Genomic DNA, 22,323 nt, shown 5'->3' on the forward strand with positions numbered 1-22,323 from the left:
TGTCAGGGTGTGTGTGAGTGAATGAATGAATGAATGAAGAGCAAGGGTAGGGTGCTTGCTTTAGATACCTGCCCCTGAAGTACCAGTGGCCCCTCAAATTCATCCGTTCACCTCTTTTCCACATTTTGGGGGGGCGGGTTAGGGCTGTGACCTCTTTTGCTCTGAGTGCTTATAAGCTGTTGGGCATTAGCACAAGTGAATTGTCATCTTCAGGGGCAGCTGGGGAGAGCTGAGCTTGATGGAGCTGTTGGGGGAGGAAAGAGGAAAACCTGGGGAATCTTGGGGAGGTGCTCTGAATGGCTAAAGGGGTCCCACCACTGGCCTTCTAGGTGATAAGAAGGAAAGCAGGGAGGACACAGTGAGACTGAGAAGGAAGAGACCCTCCTTCCATGGAGTGGCCTTGGGCCAGGGTAATGGGTGTCAGAGGGCGGTGTTTGGGACAGGGCCCCTATTCCATCAGCACCAGCTGAGCTGTCGGCTGGGCCGAGTCCCGTATCCCCCTGTAGGGAGGAGAAGGTGAGGCTTAGCACGTCTTACTCTACCCTGTGGTTGTCTGGCTTGCTTCTGGAATTCTTAACCCTGGTTTGGAGATGCTCCATCAGAAGCATGTACATTTGTTCTAAATGTGGTGAGATACATGTAATAATTTTAAGATTATAAGAGTAAATACTGACATGCTGTATATAGCTGTTGAAATGACGGAGAAATCAAGTGGCAGACTATTCATAGAGCACCTACTACATCCAAAGCTTTGGACATAACATTGCCCATCATGAGACTATTAACAAAAACAACAGTCATCATACTGATAGATACCATTCTTTGAGTATGTTTTATGTGCCAGGCATTCTGCCATATGATCCTGACAGTAACCCTTTTACTAAGGAAACAGATTGAAAGAGGTTGAGTAACTTGCCCATGGCTACACAACTAGTTAAGAAGCAAGGCTAGGATTCGGGCTCAGCTCCAGTGCCAGGCCCCCAAACCAGGAAATAGGTGAACATAGGAACAGACTAAGTCAACAGAAAAAGGTGTGAGATTAGATGCTCAGGGCTGTGGTTCTGACAATAAATCTTAGAGGAGGTGGTGAAGAGAGAAGGTCTGTGGAAGCTCAGGTGGTGACAGGTTTCTGGAAGGAGTTGAGGCTTGAGCGGGATTTAGGTAAGTGAAGGGGCGTACAGAAGGCATTTCAGAATGGATTTAGATACAGGAGTGAGCATGCCGTGTGTGGGGGTCAGTGAGAAGATGAGTAAGACAGGATGGAGGCTTGGTTTAGGGAAGAAGACACATCAGATTAGCGTGGTTAAAGTCCCCAGCCATTCTGTGTGAATTTGGGCAAACTAATAAACCTTCCCAAGCCCCAGCTCCTCCTCAGTACAACAGGGATCACGATAGTACCTGCTCTGTCATTCTGTGGTGAGGGTCCTGAGGTATTTCATGGGAGGCTCTTAGCACTGTGTCTGGCACATGCCACACACATGCCATCTGAGTGGAGAATGTTCTCTCCACCTGTTAAACTCCCGGGTTTTTGTGTTCTCTTAACTCTTCCCCCTTCTTCGGGGTCCTCCAGCCACTGAGTCATCAAGTTCAATTGATTTTATCTTCATAATATTTGTTCTTTCTTGTCCTCATTCACTGCCACCACACTGTTCCAGAGCCCTGTCATGACATGCCTGAATTATTGCAACAGACTCCTTCCTACTGTCTTCTGCCTACACTTTCTCCACGTCAGTCAACCTCATACATCAACACTGGATTATTCCCCCTGAAACACTGCACTCTCCATCTTACTTCCTTGCTCAGAACCTTCCAGTGACTCATTCTTGCCTTTGAAATTAAATCCAGGCTTTTTAGCTGAATCACCTACAGCCTACTTTCTCATCTGCCTCTGTTTCTCAACATGGTTGCTCTTACTGCTCTACGAACATGCTATGTTCTTTGCCATCAATGAGCCTTCAGCCCAATTTCCTCCTCCAGGAACCTACTCTTCCTCTCCATCTGGCCAAACGCTAATCTCCCAGGCTGGCTCGTCCGAAACCCACCTCCTCTGTGCAGATGTTCTGACTGGTCCAGCTCATGAGATCTCTCTCCTCAGTGGGCAGCTATTACACTCTCCCTGAGCCGTGCTCATTTGTGGCCAAGGGCTGTCTTGCTAACGATCTACTGTCACAAACAACAAAAAAGTCCCCCCAGATGGGCTGCAAATTCTCAAGGGAAGACTGCTTTATCCACCTCTTCTGTCCCCTGTGATTCCCAGCATAGAGCAGGGCTGAACACATAGAAGGCACTGAACACAATTTTTTAAAATTAAGTTTGTTGAATAAAGGTGGAAGTGAGAACCATGATAATGAAGAATGGAAGGTGGGAGAGAAGAGACTCTTCCCCAGGGAAGAAAGTGTGATTTGGGTGCTGCATTAGAAGCTTGTGGCTCAGCTTGGCCAGTCATTCATGTCGCTGGAGACGAGCAGCCTCTCTCTCTGTGCTTCCCCCTGGGCTACACACCACCCCACCCCCGGCCTTCTCCAGCCTTGCTTTCTGCCCTTAGAAGCTGTTCTTTGCCCACATCTCTGCTCTTGGGCTTCCTGGTAGAGCTCACAGCCCTCGCAGAAGGTAAACTGCGCTGGGATTGGTGCTTCGGTGGACATCTTGTAGCTGATACACCAGCCTTGGCCCTGCTGGTAGTTCACCATTGGCTGGGAGGGTTTATTTAATGTCTCAACAGATGAGTCAAGAGTGTATGAATGAAGAATAGCACGCAGCGGAATAGAATGCCAAGTCTTTAACAATAATATGTGGCCCTTTGTTGTATCCTTAATGACAATAACAGCAATAATGGTGATAATCTGATGGGGAGAACAGGACAGAGTGAATGATGGGTGGGACATAAGAGAACCTGATTCTCATCCTGGGGACTTGGGGTTTCAAGCCAGGCTTTCAATTTTGTTGGGTTTGTGTTCCATGCCCAGCTGGCAGGATGCCTCCCTCTGATTCAAAGGGGAAGAAGAATCCCTCACCCGGGGATCTTGGGGACGTCAAACCACTCCTTACGCAACAGCCTCCTAATGAGTTAAGTGTAAATGAATCAGAAGCAGATGGATTGGATTGTTCTGGAAATACACCCGAGGTTTGAAAATTAAGGGAAAAAGCATTTGGCAAAAGACATTTTGGGGTTTGCCAAGACCCAGAACATTTGAAAAACAGTTCAGGATTTTTTTTCTTTTTCTTTTTCTTTTTCTTCTTTTCTTTTCCTCTTTGGTTGTAAAACCCAAAATGCTGCCTGGAGGCAGCAGAAGAGATGGGCCTTGTTCTCTCAAAGTGAAGTTCCTCCTGCCGCGCGGGTAATGGACCCCTGACAGGAGGCAATGGGCTATAGAATTGTTGTGTCCGGGGCAAAGCACCCTGCCTCCCTTTGCAGGGGAAGGCAGCCCCTTGGGCCTGCAGCTCTCAGGCTGGGCCTCAGTCCCCCGGACCTGCCTGGGGCTGCTACCTCTGCCCTACAGTGAGCCTCTAGCCTTTCGTAAGACTTGCCTCACCTCATCCAAACATGAGGAAGCTCATTATATAAGGGAAATGGTCTCCAATTTGCTAGGCAAGAAACTTTGGAGGTTAGCAAACACTAATCCAATAAAATAGAAAATGAAGTGTTTATTCTAGAAAAAAACCCTTTAAACAATTTTTTTTTATTAGTCACATTTGGCATCGTCGAACCTTTCCCTGGAGAGACTGTCTTGCTGAGGGAAAAGAGAGAAAGCAACTGTTTCAGCAGAAAACTCAACCCAGCAGTTCCTAGATTTGCTGCTGGCTGGCTGTGTGTGGTACACAAGAACCAGACCTCTCTGTGCTTTGCTTTCCTAATAACCGCCTCTGAAGATTTTCTCTGATCAAAGGCGAATATATGAATGAAAGAGGTCAGGCTCATTCATGCAAGAAAATGAATCCTGGATCACCACATCAAAAACTAATGATGTATTGTATGGTGACTAACATAACATAATAAAATTTAAAAAATTAAAAAAAAAATTAAAAAAAAGAAAATGAATCCTAATGTCACCGGGGCACGAGTATCACGGGTGTGTCTGACACAGGCATTTACCTGTGGGCCCTGACACACCTGCACGCTTTCAGCATCCTGGGCCTTCTAAGCTTGGGGGTGGGGGGGAGCTGGCCCTGCTCTGTGCCATGACTGCCGTGGGGTCCCACCGCAGGATGTCTAGTCACTGCTCCAGAGTCTCCCACTTGCAAGAAGTGCTGTCCTCATCGGTGGCTTTGCCCCAGCACAGTCTGGAAAAAGCAGTATCGCTGTTCCCCTGTGAGCTGTTCTTGTGCGCTTACCTCCCGGGGCTGCTGACTCATCAGCGGTGTTCCTGCTGGATCCTAACCTAGCCCTTGGTCGCCCCGCCCCGAACTGTTCACTGTTTATAAAGAGCTTTCACACATGGGATCCCACAATGCCTCTTCTCCAAAGCCCACAGAGAACGCAGGGGCCTTCATTTCATCTTGTCACCGATATTTTAGAGAGGACAGGTTCTTAACCATAGTCCCACAGCCAGTGGGTGGCAGGGCTGGTCCGGTGCCTTCACTCACCGCCCTGCTTCCTTTTTGTCCTCGAAATCCCTTTGTTCCTGATCAGGATCTATTTTGTTACGTCATCTTGTTACATCACCCCATATGGACTGCAAAGGCCTTTGGGACAAGGATCATGTTTTGCACTTCTTCGTAACTCCCGTAGTGGACAACTGAGCGTCTTGCGCGTGGAATCCACCTAACCAAAATCTAATGGGCAGGGAAAAAGATGGAGTTGGGTAGAACTGGGGGTAACCCAACCCCAGTTCAGGGCAGACAGACTGGCGTTGGTGCTCTGGGTCTTGGGGATCATCCCCAATTGCTGCCAGACCCCCCTCCACCCCACCCTGCAGTCTGGACCCAGTCTCCTAGTCCTCAGCTGCAAGACAATTATCCTGACTGTCACCATGGTCCCACACAGAGTTCCTAGCGTGGGCCAAGAAGTGTGAAAGAAGGTGTTCACTTCTAGATATTGTCCCAGCCAAATAAATACCAAGCAGAAGCTCTGGAATTGGAGGGAGGAGACAGCCATGTGGGGAGGAAGCAGAAGGACCACGTGATCTACCAGCGGCCGGGGGTGGGGGGTGGGGGGTGGGGGTGGGGGTGGGGGGTGGGGCTGGCCCCGCCCCGAAATGCTGGGTTCCATCCTGCCTGGCTGGGTGACCTCAGCGCACTGCCCCTGGCTGAACTGGAGAACAAAGATCCTCTCTGTCCCGCCTACTTGCTTCTGAACCATTTTGAACTCGGGGAGAAAAGACAGCAGTAATAGTAACAATTATCTGGAGGTTACAGCCATCAAACAGAAAACAGCTCCCCGCTAAGGGCAACTGGGGGCCACTTCTAGGAGCCGGAGCAGTCTATCCTCCTGTCGGGCTCCGGGGGTGCGGGAGGCCGAGGGAAGGACAGAGAAACACCAGGGATTCTGCTTCAGATGCATTCATGTTCTTGGCTTCTCTAGGTGCATGGGAACCCTGAGAAGGCCTCCCCGCGCCCCCCGGTTTCTTCCTCCGATCTGTGAATTCTGGCTTCTTCGTGTGACGTGATGATTCAGGGCAAAAGTGGACTTGTCAGAAACAGGAAGGGAAGATAAGATAAAAACAAAACAAAACAAAATAAAAAATTAGCCAGACATAACTTCTTCCCCCCGTCCCCCAACATTCACATCCTTAAAACAGAAATCCCACAGCAAAGCCCAGAATGGGGGGCCAGACTTCGGGCTCCAGGTCAAGGCTGGAGAGCAGTGGGGGAAGCGATTCAGCACCCTGCGCCTGCCCAGATGGAGGAGCAGAGTACCAGGAGGCCCGGCCAGGACGCAGGGCTGTGGGTGGCGGGGCCTGCCTCAGCCTCAGCCCCGCCCACGGTGCTCGGCCCCCATTCACCCCAGGAGCCAGAGAGCTGGGGAGCTGCAGTGTGATTGATGGGCCCCAGCTTGAACTGAAAGTCCAGATCCCAGGGAGACAGCTTAAGAGGTAGGAGGAGAGACACTTCTCACATCTGCAACAAAATTAAAAATTAAATAAATAAAATTTGGTAGTTTACAAATAGAACTGTTACTTGTTACTCATGGTATTAATCTCCTATTTCAATTAAAAAATTTTTATTAAAATTTTTTTTTTTTTTTGGGAACACCCGTGAAAGACGTTTGTTTCATGCCAACATTTCTGCAGAACTAATGTGGGTGGATTGTGACAGATATAATTTCTCCGTCCTACAGTTTCATCAACTTGAGTTCTGTTAAACTATACCCGCTGGGCTTAGCTCCTTTTAAAGTTTCCGCTTTGACAGGTAGATTTATTAGTCTTGAAATTTGTACAAATCAGATGTCACTCGTGGCAACTTGTCAAAATGTCAGTCTGGCAAGGCAGCATGAAAGGCTTTCTGGAGAGAGACAGACGCGAGGCAGGCTTTAAAGAACTCCAGCGCGAGCCGGAGGAAGGAATGGGAGGGCTTGCAGCCTCTTGATCCTGAGGGCTTTACTTTATTAAATATCTCAGGCTGTACAGGGGGAAGGGCCCTCGGATCCCGGGCCTCTGAGACATCGCGTCTGACAGCTCCCAAACGATGGCTCCTGTCGGTTACAGCCTCAAATTTCTGGCTTGTTATGTGCACTTAGTGGGGGAAGGCACGGGATGCTTGCATGGGGGGTGGGGGGGGGGGGAGAGCAAATCCAGGTCTTTTAGTTTCAAAAACTGCTTGGGTGGGGCTGTGTAGTCAGATGGGCGTTCCAGGGTGGGCACCCTTGGCCAGAAGTACGGGGCGCCTCCTGGCTCACCAGTGCGAATTCTTCTATTCCCCCTGGGGAGAGAAGGAAGCCCGACGGAGAGGGAAGCTCTCAGGTGCAGACCCGTGGAAACAGGTCTGGTCTTTCCTGGCAGAGCAGAGCTGGGGGAGGCAGCGGTCCCACACCAGTCCCAGGAGCCCAGGGCTCCCTTTCCCAGTCTGTGGGCTTCTCAAACTTCCCAGACTTCCCTGTCCGGGGTCAGTTAATCAGGGATCCTGCGATCTGGTAAGCTCCATAATTATCTTAGTTTGACATAGCAGGAAATGTTATTCATAGCCCAAAAATTATCTGAAATTTTTTTCCCCTGGGGAAGGGGGGGCAGTGCTATAGAAAGAACCCAGCCAGGGTCCTGGATGCAGCTTTCTCCAACGGCAGACTGGGGGGGTGCCCTGGTGGGGGCCGTGGGTGGTGTATTCAGGGCTCCCTCTCGGGGACGGGTGGGGCTAGTGCTTCTGCACTGGTGTGTGTGTGTGCGCGCGCATGCTCCGTCTCTCTCACTGGATTATTGCACTGCTTGCTCATCTGTTTGTCTGTCTGTTCTGGAAAGTTGGAAGATACCAAACAAAGCTCTAGTTCTCTGTATTCCTGCCACCTTCCTCTCCCACTCCCCAAGGAGTTCTGGCAGGCTTCACAGTGTTGTCTTCCGAGAGGAGGGGCAAGGGCTCTAGGAGGTGAGGGCACGCTTCCATGGATATGTGCCCACACTCACCGCCCTATAACAGGGTCTTCCCTCCTCCTGCCTCAGGTCGGGGTTGGGGGGCCACCAGGCTGGCCTCCTCGGTGTCGCCTTCCCAACTACCCCCACCCGCTCTGGTCCATCTGTCTGCTTGCAAGATGTCTCCTGGGCATCAGGAGCAGGCACGATTTGCTTTGGGAAGTGTGAAGCATGCTCTCTTCGCCCCATCCATTCCTTCCTCTCCTTTTCATGGTTTTCCACGTGGAATGATTGAAGGCCTTTTTCTTCCTAAGTTCCCAGAAACTCCCGCTAAGATGCAAACACCTCCTTGAGGGGTGACACCCCCCCCCTCACTGGGGATTAGGTGGCACTGCTGAAAGCAAGGGAGTGTTCTGTGGAAAGGAAGCGGGGCCAGGATCAGGGGAGGAGAAGCATGGGGACCTGAAGGGACCTGCCTTACCTTGTTATATATATATTTTTTTAAGGATTTTATTTATTTATTTGACAGAGAGAGACAGCAAGAGAGGGAACACAGCAGGGGGAGTGAGAGAGGGAGAAGCAGGCTTCCCGTCGAGCAGGGAGCCCGATGTGGGGCTCGATCCCAGGACCCTGGGATCATGACCTGAGCCACCCAGGCACCTCTACCTTGTTATATTTTTGAGAGTCCAACCTGCTTGATGCATCTTGGTCCTGTCCCCAGAGTGGGGAGCGGGGGAGATCCAGGGGGGCGGGGTGGGGGGGGGCAGCCGGCGCTGTCCCAGTCCTCTCATCTGCCTTGCTCTCTGGGGAAGGGAAGGGACGTCCTCTTGGCCCCTCTGTCCCCCTACAGCACAAGTGCTGGTTTTTGTCAGTGGCTGAGTCCTTCTCGGCCAGCAGCAGGGAGTCTGAGGTGTCAGGTGCGGCAGCTTCCTTTCTGTGGCCCGGGGAGGTGTTCTGTTGTCATTCTTCCCGAGGAGGAAAAGAACCAAGCCCACTGTTTGGAGCCTGGCACCGTGAGGAACTCCACTGACCTTGCGAGTGAGTGAGATTATCCCAGGTGAAAAATCTCAGACATTAAGAGGCATGTTAATGATACTGGTCATGATGATATAATAATAGCGGTAATTATCCTAATAATCCCTTAGGATGTGTGCATGTCTTTCCAAGTACTCAGAGCACTTTCCCATTTGTGATCTCACATAACCTTAACCTACTTCTGGTAGAGAGACTGGGTGGAGCAGGCCATCATAGCTACACGGGGAAACTGAGGTACCCAGCTCATGCCTTCCACTCAGGTCTCTTACTTAGCTGCACAAATCCTGCAAAGAGGAATTTTCATTTTTGCTGTCACCCGTCCTGTCCCTGAGAATGAAACACACACACACACATCTGTGGCTTCCAACCCCCAAATGTGCCATTAACTGAAAAGCACTGTGGCTTTGGGAGTTGAGAGACTTAATAGCCAGCTTCCACCCCTGCTCATTCCTCCTGTGCTGTGCATGGGGTTGCTCATCAAAAGGGAGCAGGGAGGAGGCAGATCTGAGGAGCACTTCACAGGGGAAGACTCTTTAGAAGAAATCACTCTGTGTCATAGTGCAGGGTGACTTACTTTCATGTGGCAAATGCATTCTGGCAGCTCCCTGCTCTCACACGCCATAGATCATTAAAGGAGGGGTGGGTCCGGGGAATTTTCCCAGCCCCTCCTCCGAGGACAGCTCTGCCAGTCACCGGGAGGCGCCCTGGGGTCACTTTCAAAGGGAGAGCATGGGGTCCTGAGAGGCTAAGCAGTAGAAAGCAGAGAACAAGCCGTGGGTGCTCACAGCTAGCTGGAGTCCTGTGATTCCATTTACTAAATGTGTCTCTGCTTAGTAATTTCAGGGCAGCCAGCAGGGAGAGAGAATGCGGAGTTGCGGGGATGGGGGAGGCGACGGAGGGGGGAAGGCAAGCAAGAAGAAGAAGAAAAAAAACCCACCAGCCCGTCTGGCATCAGTTCAGAAAGCTCTCCAACTCACACATCTGGTTCTTATATTTCAAAGTTAATTAGTCATATTGAGGCTGTCTGAAGATAAATTTATCATCCAGAAAAAACACAAACAGTTTGAAAAATGAAAGGAAGTGAGGTGACATGGCTTGACGTTTAAATAAATCATTTTAACATGATTAAAAAACTTGTCCTGTCTGACACCTAGCACTTGGGTACTTTGTAAAGACTTTTTGACAAAGACAAGTCCCTGTTTGGTATACAAAAAACCCTTGCCATTAAATTACTCAGAATAATCTTTGGCCAATTACTTTTCTGAGTGACTACCGGGTAGGAAGGCCTGCAGCCGGGCGGGCCCGCTCTCTGGGGTGGCAGCCGGGAGCTTGGCGTGGTCAGTGATTATCCCAGTGGAAAACAACAACAACAACAACAAAACAACAACTCAGACGTTAAGAGGTTTGGGTAACTGGAGCGTTTTTCTGAGAGAGGAGCACGCATAAAGTGAATTCGTAATCTGGCTCTCTCTGGATGCCTTGAGTTTGAGCAGGAAATCCTTCCCCAGCCCAAAGAGGAAAGATCCTCTTCAGATGCCCGGGCAAATCCTTCCAAGAACCAGGTGTGTCCTGTTCTTTACACCTCCCGGGGCTTAGGGGACAGTTTGAACTTTGTGACGAATGAAATTAAGAACCGGGGCTCTCTCTGGCCCAGCTAGAATGGGCAATGGCCAGATGGGGGTGGTAGAAATGTAAATAATCGTGAGCGCGGATGTGTTGGTTTGTTCTTGGAGCAGATGGAAGTGAGCTGGAGTCCAACACTCTACGAACGCAGACGCACCACCGCCACTTGTCCCCCCGCCCCCGCCCCCCCCAGCCCTGCCAGTGCACCCTGTGTACTTTGTAAAGGTCACTGGTTCTTTTTCTTTGTCATGACCCACAGCCCTTCCCCGCCTGGCTCGGCAATGGGAACAGATACCAGAGCGGTGGTTGATCATCAAGGTGCTGGTGGCGTCTGTGGGTGTTTCTAGATGCAATGGAAGGAGGCGGCAGCTGCGGGGGGGGGGGGGGTGCATTCCAGGGCTTTCTCCACCCCTGTCCAAGGTAAAATGGCTCTTGGGAGATTTCGATGTGCCTTCTGGTTTGCCCTTTGCTTGCATTCAGGACAGGAGCAATATAATCCAACATGAATGTTTTCTCTGATTAGCAATTTGGTCTCATCGGTTTTGTTAATGGGATAACAAGAGGTGCTGGTTATGGTGCAAAAGTCTCATCATGTTGGTAATTTTCACTGTAACATGTTAGCAATCTGTCACTATTTGTTTCCAGCAATACTGGCAAGAGTCTGCTTACATCAGGGGCTCTAATTCTCTCTCCACACCGCCAGACTGTTCCTCCTTTCTCTGGCTGGGGAGCTTCCCCTGCTTCGATCTGTCTCTGTCCATCTTGCTGGGCCTTTGTTTCTCCCTTCCTATGCTTCTCTCTCTGCCACCTGCCCAGCTCGGATAACTCAGTGCGGTGTTTGTGTGGGAGGGAAACACCGCCCTGCGCAGCCTGCCATGGCAGAGTCCTAGGGCCCGAAACCCCACGCTGCCATTGCCCTCACCCTCTCACCGGTCAGGTGGAGAACCTGAGGCACAGACTGGAGCAATGACTTGCCCAAGGTAGCAGTCCCTTCATTAAACTCTGAGCAAGGTCAGGCCTCAGGCTCTGGTTTGTGATTTCAAATCCACGGTGCCTTTTACTACGGGATGAACAGTGTCATGTGAAGAAATCGTCCAGTCTCAGAAACCAACTTTCCTGCATATGGGAAAAGTCATCCCAGGGAAGTTAATAAGGTTACAGGGAGGAGAGAGTCTCCTTCACCAGCCTAATGGGGCCTTTCCCAGCATCATGGGGCTGAGCCTTCAAACCAGGTGGTTGGCCGAGGTGAGTCATCCTACCAGCTGCGATGTCTCGGTCTCAGGATCCCTGCTCTGGAATCAGGAAAGGGCATGCTCTCCTTAGTGAATCCTGGCCGGCAGTAGGGTGGATGCAGCTTTCAGCCCCAGCCTTGGTCACCAGCTGTCCAGGACAGAAGCTCTGGCCATAAATAGTCTTTCCTCTGCCAGGTGAGATGCTCCTGCCCGCCTCCGGGCCCTATTCCTCGGCTGAAGCTCCAAGAGACCTTCACCTCGCCCTTGTGCACTTGCTGGGGTGGCCAGGATTCATTCCTCCTGGAAGCGTTCAGTTCCACATGGTTCCACAGCTGGTGCCTTGCGGTGTGGAGGCCGAGAAAAGCCAGAAGCACCACCCTGTTGTACCCAGATAACCAGATTTCCAGTCGGACGGACTGGAGTTCGAATCTTAGCTCTGCTACTTAGTGGCCGTGTGACCTTCCTAGATACAGCAACTGTTAGTCTCCGTTAGTTTCTCTACCAATCACATGGGGATTCCTAATAGTTTGCTGGTAGGTTCGTAGTGGGGAGTAGAGAAAACGTATGCAAAGACCCAGAAGGCTCCAAGGCACAGGGTAAGTCTGCCTCTTCCTCGCGGTGTGGCCCACGTGGCGCAGACACCTGCCTTGGCCATCTTTTGAATTCATCCCTAGCTGCTGTCAAGCTCACAGTTCAGGGCGAGGACCAAGCACGTTGTTGTGGATGTGTCCATGAAAGGGTGCCGGGTTGCTGGAGAAGTGTTCCATTGCCAGGGTCAAGGAGACTTTCCAAGGCAAAGGGATCTGGAACCTGAATAAAGCATCTGTGGAGGGAGCGGAGGGAGAGAACCGAGTGACCCCTGAGTCACCGGAGGTGTTGAAGTTTAGGGGAAAGAATGAGTATTCAAGTTTCTGCCCTGGGGTGGGGGTGTGGGGCAAGGGATGGAAAGAGAAGTTTGAGCTCTGACTTGGTGCTGGGGAGAGCCACCAGGCTTCTCCACATTCTCTCTGTCAAAACCTTCCCACGAATTATCTAAAGCTTCCTTGATTGCTTCTAATGAAACCACCAGCTGACTTTGAAATCTCCGAACAGGCTCAACGTGCCTGATGAATAATAAACACTGTTCATGGGGGCGGCCACTTGGCCACAGGGGCGGGGGGGCAGTGCACTCCCCAGAGAGGCGCCCCCGGAGAGCAGAGCCTGGGCTGGGGCCTGCGGGTGCTCTGGCTCTCTGTTCTGACCATGTGTTCTGACCGTCTGCATGTCTGTCTGCTGCTTCCTCTGGAGGTGTGTGTGCGTGCGTGCATTCGCCTTTCCTGTGACTCAGGTCTCCTCTTGGGAAATGGAAGGGGAGGGGAGTCACAGCAGGAACAGTTTAAAAAGATGGGTAGGTCTGGTGCAGACCTCGAGACCTGCCATCCTCTGGCTGCAGGAGATAGGCCACGTTTTGACCCTCTTTGGGTCTTGATGTCTATCCGTAGCTCTTCACATGACCAGATCATGCTCCTTCGGAACGTCTGTGGGGAGGGTTCCCAGAGCACAGGGTCTAAAATACCTCTGTCATTTACTCTGCTTTTTGTTTTCTCTTAGCATGGATCAGAATGGTGCCTGTCTTGTTATTTGTGTCCTCTCTGGGGAGGGAAAGCCAGAAGGCGGCAGGGCCTTGGCCATCCTGTTCACCTGTCTTCTAGTGCTAGAACACCACCCTGCCGAGGCCACCAGGCTCAGGTACCTGTTGACTGAATGAGGGAACCTGCAAAGAGCAGCTGTTAAGGACTTCCTCTACCTGCCTCCTAGGGTTTTTGGAAGGGTCAAATGACAGTAGCTGTGAAAATAATTTGAAAAAGCGAAGAGAAATATGCTAAGTGTAAGCCATTCACATTACTCTCCTGGGGTGGGGCAGGGGGACGGGGGAGGAGGGGGTGAGGCAGAGGACATTCCTTTGCCAAAATCTCTCAGTAGCCCTGAGGGGAGCCTGGCAGAAACCGGACATCTTCCAAATTCGTCACTCCCACCTTCACAGGGGTCCTTCAAGCAGACCTCAGATCACAAAACAACTGAACGCAGATTTATTCCCATTCATTGAGTGCCCATGGCCTTGCTGCTCTGGGTGCTAGGAGGCCGAGGAGCCCAAGAGCATAATTCAGCCTCCGCCTGCAGGCAACTCCCCATCTAGGGGGCAGGCCCGCCTTGTAAACCAGTAAATTTCCATACTGGGACACGTGCAAGTTTAGGTACTCATGGTGTTGGAAGGAGTGATTAGTGTAATGTTCTAGGTCCCAGCATCCTGGAGCGTCATCTTGAGAGGCAGGTGGCTCCCCAAGGCTTGAACCCCAGTTTCTCAGGAGCTGAGCAAGACACCTGCCAGGGGTCACATCCTGCCACAAGGTGAGTTTACTCCGTTGTGGAGCCAAGTCTCAAAGCTGTGCTTTCTAGATTCTGTCCTGGGCACTCTCAGAGGCTCCTTTTTTCTAGAGCAGCCTCTGGTTGGGTTGGATTAGCAGAGACATTTAGGCATTCTTCTTTGCACATTACCGGAGAAATTATATCCCTGTCATATTTGAACACTCTGAAATAGGAAAGAATTATTTTATTGGGTGTCCCCCCCTCCCTCCTCCTAAATGTTAGAAGCTCACAAAATGTTTTCAAGCAATTTCTTGCCACTAGATTTGGTGAAACTTACTTCAAGTGTCTTTCCAGAGTCTTTCATAGAAAAGTAATTGTGTAATTAGCTATAAATTAGTAAAAATTATGCTAATTACTTCCAGGTGTGACATATTTTGTGCTTAAAAACAAGTAAGAGAAAAAAAGGGGCTGTCACTGTGGCTCCCCAGTGAAGGTTGGCCCAGGCAGGCTTGACAGGCTGATGTGCGCATTTACCTAATATTATTTTTTTTAATTATGTAATTTCGCAATAAGTACAAACAGACCCGAGAACAAAAGTACAACAGACAAAACTCAGGGGTGGTTCTTTGTGTGTGTGTGTGTGTGTGTGTGTATGTGTGCTTAATTAAAAGGAGCCTAAGCAGGGGCTTTTCCAGTACTTTTCATTTCATACTTGTAATGGGGGAACTGGAGGTGGTGGGATGGGGGATGTTGGTATTGGGAGAGATCTCTGGGATTTACAGGGTTACCGTAAGGCAGGAGAGGTCCATTGGTTCTCTGGGGGGTTTGCCCTCTCTTCACATCCCCTTCACCCTTTCAGTTCTCGATACTAAGGTAATGTGGACCATGGCTCGGAGATGGCCGCCATCCATGCTAACGGATGGTCTTCATTTGCGTGCATCTCTTTATGTGGCCCAAGGCTTTATGGTACTGGGTCTTTCTTGCAGTGTCCTTCTTTTTGTTCCTTTCTCCTCCTCCTCCCAGTACTACTCTGCATCCACTAACAATGGTGGTAAAGTACAAACCAACCCATCAGTCCATCTGTCAATCAAACATATTGGGCTTTGTGGTAGGTGCTAAGCATCCTGAGACCAATATCACAGGAAAGCTCACTGGTGGAGAAGGTAGACATGGGGAAACAATTTGATGGAATATGAGCAATACTCTCACTACAGTGATGCTAGGTCTTGGGGTTTCAAGGATAGTGCCACTGTAAAATATTCTGTCTTTCCATAAAAACATTTGTGTGCATGAGACATTGTGTTCCCAGCTTTGGTTTGGAGGATGGGGTCCCCTGAGGTGTAATAGAGGGACATGGCAAGTGCCATAGCTGGATGAGGGTCTTTCTCATGGAGGACAGCATGTCGGCTGGGTATTTGAGGGCAGTGGAAATTTTTCAGGCAGAGGAGGAGGGGAAGAGAATCCTTCCAGTCAGTAGAGGTGATGGTTGGGAAGGACTCTGAGGGATGACTGAGAACTCACCAGGATGTAATGGAGGGGGAGTTGCTGGTAAGGCACACGGCAGGGGTGAAGCACAGAGGCATTACACAGTGTGGTTTACTTGGGGAACTACCAGTAGTTTGGTGTCACTAGAGCATTAAGAGAGAGGAGAGGAGTAGGGACAGGGAGCGGGGTCAAAGGAGAGCCTAGTGGGCTGCACCAAGGAGGATGAACTTTGAAATAAAGGGAAACCACTGTAAAATTTAGGTATAGTTAGTATGTGTGTGTGTGTGTGTGTGTGTGTGTAAGAGGGGTGGGGTGGGAATCAGCAGATCCAAAGTCTGATTATAATGTTTCTGTTTTTTTGACCTTCCCCCCAGAGAGCTGGTTCTTAGTCTCGAGAAATGTTAGGTCTGATTGGTCAGCTGGGCTTGGAGGCAGAACACCCCCCCATCACCTCACAGGAAAGCAGGGAACCCCACTGCTCTGGAGGAGACCTCCTTGGTGGGGTGCCTGACAGAGCGGCTCCCTGGGATGGGCACCCTGTCGCCTCCGCTCACCACCACAGGCCGTGGCCCACATCTCGAGCCTTCGCTGCTACCGGTTTAAGCCAATAGACTGTGAAGGGGCAGCTGATCTGGGAGCATCGCCACCAAACAACGGCACCAGCTTAAAGAGGAAAAGGAATAAAAAGTACTCGTTTGTTCCTTGCCCCCCTTGACATTCTCCACAACCTTCTTGTAAGTTTCTCTTTCCGATCTCCAGATTAAAAAAGAAAATTCATTGAAATATCTTTTTAAAACTGGAAAATAGAGAAATATTAGCCAAGCATAGGAAGAACAAAATAAAACAAACCCCAATAACAACAACGAACCCAAACAAAAAGACGCGGACCAGGAGGCAGGGAGCTGGGTCAGGTCCTAGGCTCCTTCCTCTTGTGGGATGTGTGTATGTCTCAGCTTGGCTCCAGGCCACAGGTGTGGACGGGCACAGCACACCCACTGGGGCAGGTGGCCTTGCTTGTGGGAGCCCAGCCTTGCAGTTGGATTCATCCTGCCTCTCTCCCCAGGTAGAACTAGGCGTCGGTTCATCCGCTGTCTCATCATCTGTAAGATCAAGTCCAGCCACGGTGGCTGGCATGCGAGCCCTCCCCAGCAGGTCCTGCCCTATGATCTGGTTATAGTTCCTGCTGCCCCCAACTGAGCCCCGCTCTCTGCTCTGATGGCCGCTCACCTTGGTGTTCCCTACAGACAAGGTACAGTGGTCACGTTGGGGCCTTTGCTGAAGCTGCTCCCTTTCCTGAAATACTGGCTTATCCTCATTCCTCCCCCCCCCCCGGGTGACAGCTGACTCCCACTTCTTTTCGAGGCCCTTCCTGCAGGCTTCTCTTCCTTATGTGAGCTCCTAGGACCTTCATTTCCATGAAATAGTGTTGCTTGGCCATCTGCGTGTGGCTTTTCTGGAGGGCCAGGGATTGGACCATGACTTAGGCCCCCCGCCTTTTTAATACCCTCAAGTTTTGCCTTTTAGACTTGGCTCATAGTGGGCACGTAGGCACTATTTATAGGAGAGAGGAATGATTTAGACTCCCTAAGCCTTTCCTTCTAGATTCCTTTTGTGAACAGTTTGGTTAGTGTTGATCTCCAACGTTGGCTTGACTCTGGGTCTAGGAAAGCACCATGAGTGACTACGAAGGGTTCAGCGCTTACTGCCCAGAAAGAACATTTACTGGCACACCAAAGCCCTGCTAACTCGCACAGTGAGCAACTCCCACGTCGGGGAGGTCACCTGCTTGACATGGAATCTTGCCCTTGACCAGATGAGAGATCTTTATATACATGCTTTCCTGGCCGACATCACTTGTGGTAACTCCCAGAAAAGGGAATTTTAAAAGTCCACGCATTCTGAAAAGGCACGTGTCAGTGGGTCTTTGGAGATGTGGTCACGACCTGCTGCATAATTTGCCAGGCCAAGTGCGCATTGAAAATGGGGGCCCTTTGTTCGAAAATTATGAAGACTTTCGAGATGGTGACAAGCAGAGCATGAGTCTAGACCCTGGTCATTCTGAGGGCGGGGGTGGGTTGGGGGCAGTGGTTGGGGGTCTGTGCAGGGGCCTCTGCAGGAGGCTGTGTGCGTATGTGCTCTGCCGCGTGCGTAAGAATATTAAGTGTCTAGCATGTGCCCAGCACTATTTAAAACACCCCCGGGGGGTGGTTTTTTTACAAATCAGTAGGGGATAGGGTTCTCCCTGGAGAGATATTTACAAAATTATGAACGAGACAAGAGATATGTTCACTGCCCATGTATCACTGTCAGATGAAGAAGGGGAGGCTCAGATGATTTGCCCGAAGTCACACAGCCACTCCAGGAGTTTCCGTACCCATGAAACGCTTAAAGAATGGTGCACTTGGCGTGGGATGCTAGGAGCCATGGGAGGTCAGAGAAGCAGGGGCAGGTGGCCTTGCTCTTGGTCAGGGCCATGGACAGGTCCTGGCTGACTTGGAGAGGGGGAAGGGTTCAGGTTGGGGGGAAGAGCGGGAAGGGAGGGGGGGAGGGGGCGCTCTGCAGTCAGTGAGGTGCCTCTGGCTTCATCAGGAGGGGGTGTGAGAGGTGGGGATCTCTCCCAGACACCTTCTCCTCCTTAGCGCTCACCTTTGCGCACTCTTTTCCTTCTAAATAAGATACCTGTTCCCCATAGCCATCTCCTTCCCGATTCTAGTTCAGTTTGAAAGTGTTTTTCAAACTCTCTGGATCCCAGTCGACAGCAAAAACTGTATTTTCTGGTGTGGCCCAGTACACTTGTATGTGTATGTGTGTATATGTGTGATTGTGTTTTTGTGTTTCCTTACCCATTAAGGTAAGTAAACAGACATCTGATGCAGTCTGATGTTTTCTTTTATACTCTTTTATGTAATTAAAAATTCAGATAATGACACTCCAAATCGAGGCCTGCCCTGAATATGAAAAACTGCTTTACCTCCTCTCTGCTGTAGCCACTAGACAGGAAGAATTCTTTTGCACTCAAAGCCTGTGTGGAAGGAGGATGTATCTTCAGCTCTGTGAGCCTATAGAACTCTCTCTTTCTCTGAATGCCTAAAGCTCATCCTGTTGGCACCTGCCCTGGGATCTCAGCCCCTCCTAACAAGGATTTAATTGTATTTTTATGCATTTGAGTATGAGGGAGTACAAATTCCTTGCAGAGAAAACACATGCCTGGGTTACCCAATAACACATAGAAGGTAGTAAGAGCTCATCGAGCCCATTTCCTAACCCCTCTGAGGCCCAGCCCTGTGCCTTTTCCAGAGCAGGCATTCAGTAAGAGTTTCTAGATTGAAGAATTGGTTGAGAAGCTCAGAAGCACTTGGGAATTTTCTGGCGAGTTGAACATAAGCTCAGCACTGCTGGTTTAAAAGGCCTCTTGGTGGGGCTGGCATTTGATTGTTTCCCAAGCAAGCTGTTGGAACCCCTTTCTTGGCTGTTCCTTGTCTGGTCACATTTCTCTGCTGACAGCCTTGCTTTCCAGCCTCAGGTACTTCTGGGACTTATATCCCGTTGCTTTTTCCTGAGAGATGCTAACTAGGATGGTGGACGGTCTGACAAGAACCACAGACTTGGCTTTGCCTGCCCCCTGAGCCAGACAATGGAGAGCCCCCAACACCAGCTGCCCTCCTCCCACCCACATAGTGTGGGGAGAACACTGGGCTCAGTGTCTGAAAACCTGGCTTCACGAGTCCCCTTCCCCAGATGAGTGACTTTGGGGAAATGGCTTAGCCTCTTAGAACTTCATTTCTCGGGACGCCTGGGTGGCTCAGTCGTTAAGCTTCTGCCTTCGGCTCAGGTCATGGTCCCAGGGTCCTGGGATTGAGCCCCGCATTGGGCTCCCTGCTCGGCGGGAAGCCTGCTTCTCCCTCTCCCACTCCCCCTGCTTGTGTTCCCTCTCTCGCTGTGTCTCTCTCTGTCAAATAAATAAATAAAATCTTAAAAAAAAAAAAAAAGAACTTCATTTCTCTTCATTTGACACCTCTTGGGCTTATTGAGATGATTACGTTAACAAACACGTAGAAACTTTAACTGTATGGCAGCTTAATAATACCTACATTTGTAACGTGCATCTACCTGTCTTTTAACAACTGCGTGAATGGTTTTACGACCAACCTCAACTTAGCGAGGAACTGAGGTTTGGTTGTCCCAGATTACTTAGCTAATAAGCGGTGGAGTTAGAATCCAACTCTGTTTTCTTTTTCTAAAGTCTATATTCTTGTTATTATCATCATTATTTAATGTAATTCTATCAGCCTATTAAGTTAATTATTATTTTCTCCAGCCCAGGGGGGCCTTTAAGAGAGAACATTTCTGTTGACGTGGGGAGGGTTGGCTCATGGCGGGCCTGGGAAGCAGTGGTAGGAAAATGAGTGAGAAGAAAGGAAGGGAGAGGGCATGAGTGAAGGGCTAAGTTTAGGAATCACGTGAGGCTGGTCGTGGAGGGATTCCTGGGTCGCTTCTCTGCTGTTTCAGCTCCTCGGGTCTCTGGGCAGTCATCAGACACACCATCAGTGATTTTAATCAACAAACCAATGAACCGATATTTACTTGGGGATTTGGAGGCTGACGCAGAAGACTCCTCATTGGAGGCCCCTTGGCACCAGGGTCATTTTCCATGGCCACACAATCCCAGATCGCCAGCTCCAGAGTTTGGAACTGAGGGGGGTGATGGTCTTTGGAGAGTTTGTGGGCACTTGGTGGTTTTCACCGCTGTGTCCTGTCCCTGCAGAGGGGAGAGGGTGGTGTCAATGTTGGGGTGGGACCATCCTCTCTGGTGACTCAGCCTCCCCAGTGGAAGGTATACCAGTCAAGGGGGACTTCACTTCCTTTTGTCAGTGTCCAATCTGGTCTTTAAAAAGGGCAATGACATTCTTTTCTCCAGTGAGCCCTCCTGGCGATTCCAAGTAGTGGGTTCTAGCACTACCCCCGTTTTATAGGTGACGAAAGTTGGGTTTTGAGAGCACCCATGACCCGCCCAACGTCAGGTAGCCAGGTTTGGATCTAGGTCTTTGATGTCAGAGCCTACCATGATCTTTCTGCTTTCCTTCGGGCGCCTGAGCTCTTGAATCAAGGACTGGCTAAGATGAACACGAATGACCCAAGCAGTCACGGATTGCCATGGACACAGGACCTCCAATTCAAATTCTGAGACTCTCGCCTCCTGGGGGACAGGTCTCTGCTGAAGATTTGGTTTCCCATTCTCAGTTGCTTCCTCTGGAGGATTGCTTTCCAGCAGGTATTAACACAGTGATCTGCATAACTATTAATAAAACCTTTAATACAGGGTCTATCAAAGCAGACCAAATAATTTAGAAGGTCCCAATTTCCCACCCCCTCTTAGTGGTAGCTATTGTTAGTAGTTCCGTATGTGGCTTCCAGACATTTTAAGCATGGATATGTTGTATCTGTATGTGTGTGTTATATATAAAATGCTTTTAAGCATAAGCAGGTTCCTACTCTGCATATAATACGGCAACCGGCTTTTTCACTGAAGAACGTTTTATGGACACACATTCATGTTAGTACCCACAGTCCTACCTCATCCTTTTTAGTACATGCATAGTATTACTATTTCATTTTATGGATGAACCAGTTTATTTAACCTATTATCTATTGATGGACACTTAGGTTGATTCCAGCTTTTTTCTACTACAAACAGTGCTTCACTGAGCATCCTCATATAGTTGGATAAATTCATATAAATGAAATTTCTGGCATGCAGGATTTGTGCATTTAAGATTTTGATCGATATTGCCACATTGCTCTCCAAAGAGGTTGTCCCTATTTACAACATCAATCTAAACATTGTTTTTTGCATGTGTTCAGTAAATGCTGTGGAAATTGGTCCTGGCACTTTATTCAATTATTGTTGTGATTCAACTATCCACTCTACTCAGGGGTGATTCCATCACATTCTGGGTGTGTGATTTAAATCCTATCTCTGCCCTACTGGCTGGAGGATTGTGGGAAGTTTGCTTGACTTTTCTGAGCCATGATTTCCTCGTGGAGATAACAATACCTCTCTTGAAGAATAGAGTGAGGGACGTTGTGAATATTTGTCAAGCCTCTTGCCCAGGATCTGACACAGAGTAGGTGCTCAATCAATGCATCCTATCTTTATCCCCCTTTATACAAGGGCGGTCAGCTCCTGCCATCTGGCCCTGAGGAGAGAGGATTGCACAGTTTGCCAAAGGACTCAGAGGGGTCACCAAAGCACTGGTTGTTAAGGTCTCTCTAAATTTGTAGGGGCAGAGTAAAAACTCCTAACTTAGTAGACGGTAAGTCCCTTTAGGGCAATGACTTTGTTTTCTACTTTGTGCTGTTAGAGCGCTGAGCTGGTGTCTGGGACGTGGCAGGTACAGTTGGCTATCCAGGGTGAAAGGTGAGCCAGGGTTTTGACCAGGGACCATGAGTATCAGGAGACCCAGTGGAGGCAGAATGTCCCTTTTAGAATCCACATCCACTAGGAGACATAGCTTACACTTCTTGCTTTTTCCTATTTAGAGAATTTCAGAAAGAAGCCTCAATGGAAGTTGGGGGAAGCGACAAAACCCCAAACCAGCCTAGGCCCAGAAATCCCCTTTGAGAAACTGCCTCTGGGACTTGCTTGTGAAGTGGGAGGCAGGGTCCGATGCTGTCTGGGAAGCCATATGGGTAATTTATAGGTGGGGTGCAGTGGGGGCTTGTTGACTCCGAGTAGCATCTTAGCCGCTCTGGGTATGGTATCTGGAGCCCCCTGTCTCCCACCGGGCTGGTGCTCTGCAGCCGCTGCCTTACTCTCCCGGGGACTTTCCACCTACTCTTCTGGTCTTTTCTCACTCTATTTTTGGAAAGGGCCTTGTCCTTCTTTCCCCCATCAGTCACCCTCCCCACACCACCTGCCTGCTCCAGAGGCATCTGGTGTCAAGAACTCTATCTGAAAGGCTCGATCCCTGGGTCTAGGTCTGTCAGCCACAGCTCAGCACTGGCCAGGGGCACACATGGGGACAGGGAGGAAGCAGGGCCCTGCCCTGGGGCATGGGAGTAAGTTCAGGACAGGCGCCCGGTGACAAGGAGTTAGAATCTGG

General features: G+C 50.0%; 1 long non-coding RNA gene across 2 annotated transcripts in view; it reads left to right on the plus strand.

The window, feature by feature from the left end:
• The window catches only part of LOC118009978, a 101,339-nt gene that overhangs the window by 15,297 nt on the left and 63,719 nt on the right, over positions 1 to 22,323 (plus strand). The window contains exon 3 of one of the 2 annotated variants that reach the window (XR_004679067.1): positions 3,688 to 3,936. The exons of the other annotated variant lie outside the window; for it this stretch is intronic. This is a non-coding gene — a long non-coding RNA (uncharacterized LOC118009978). Of the gene's footprint in view, positions 1 to 3,687; positions 3,937 to 22,323 lie in introns of those variants that run through there. 2 annotated transcript variants of the gene reach the window in all.

This window comes from Mirounga leonina, unplaced genomic scaffold (genome assembly GCF_011800145.1).
Source record: "Mirounga leonina isolate KUSES-001 unplaced genomic scaffold, KU_Mleo_1.0 Mir_128, whole genome shotgun sequence".
In the NCBI taxonomy this organism is placed as follows: Eukaryota; Metazoa; Chordata; class Mammalia; order Carnivora; family Phocidae; genus Mirounga; species Mirounga leonina.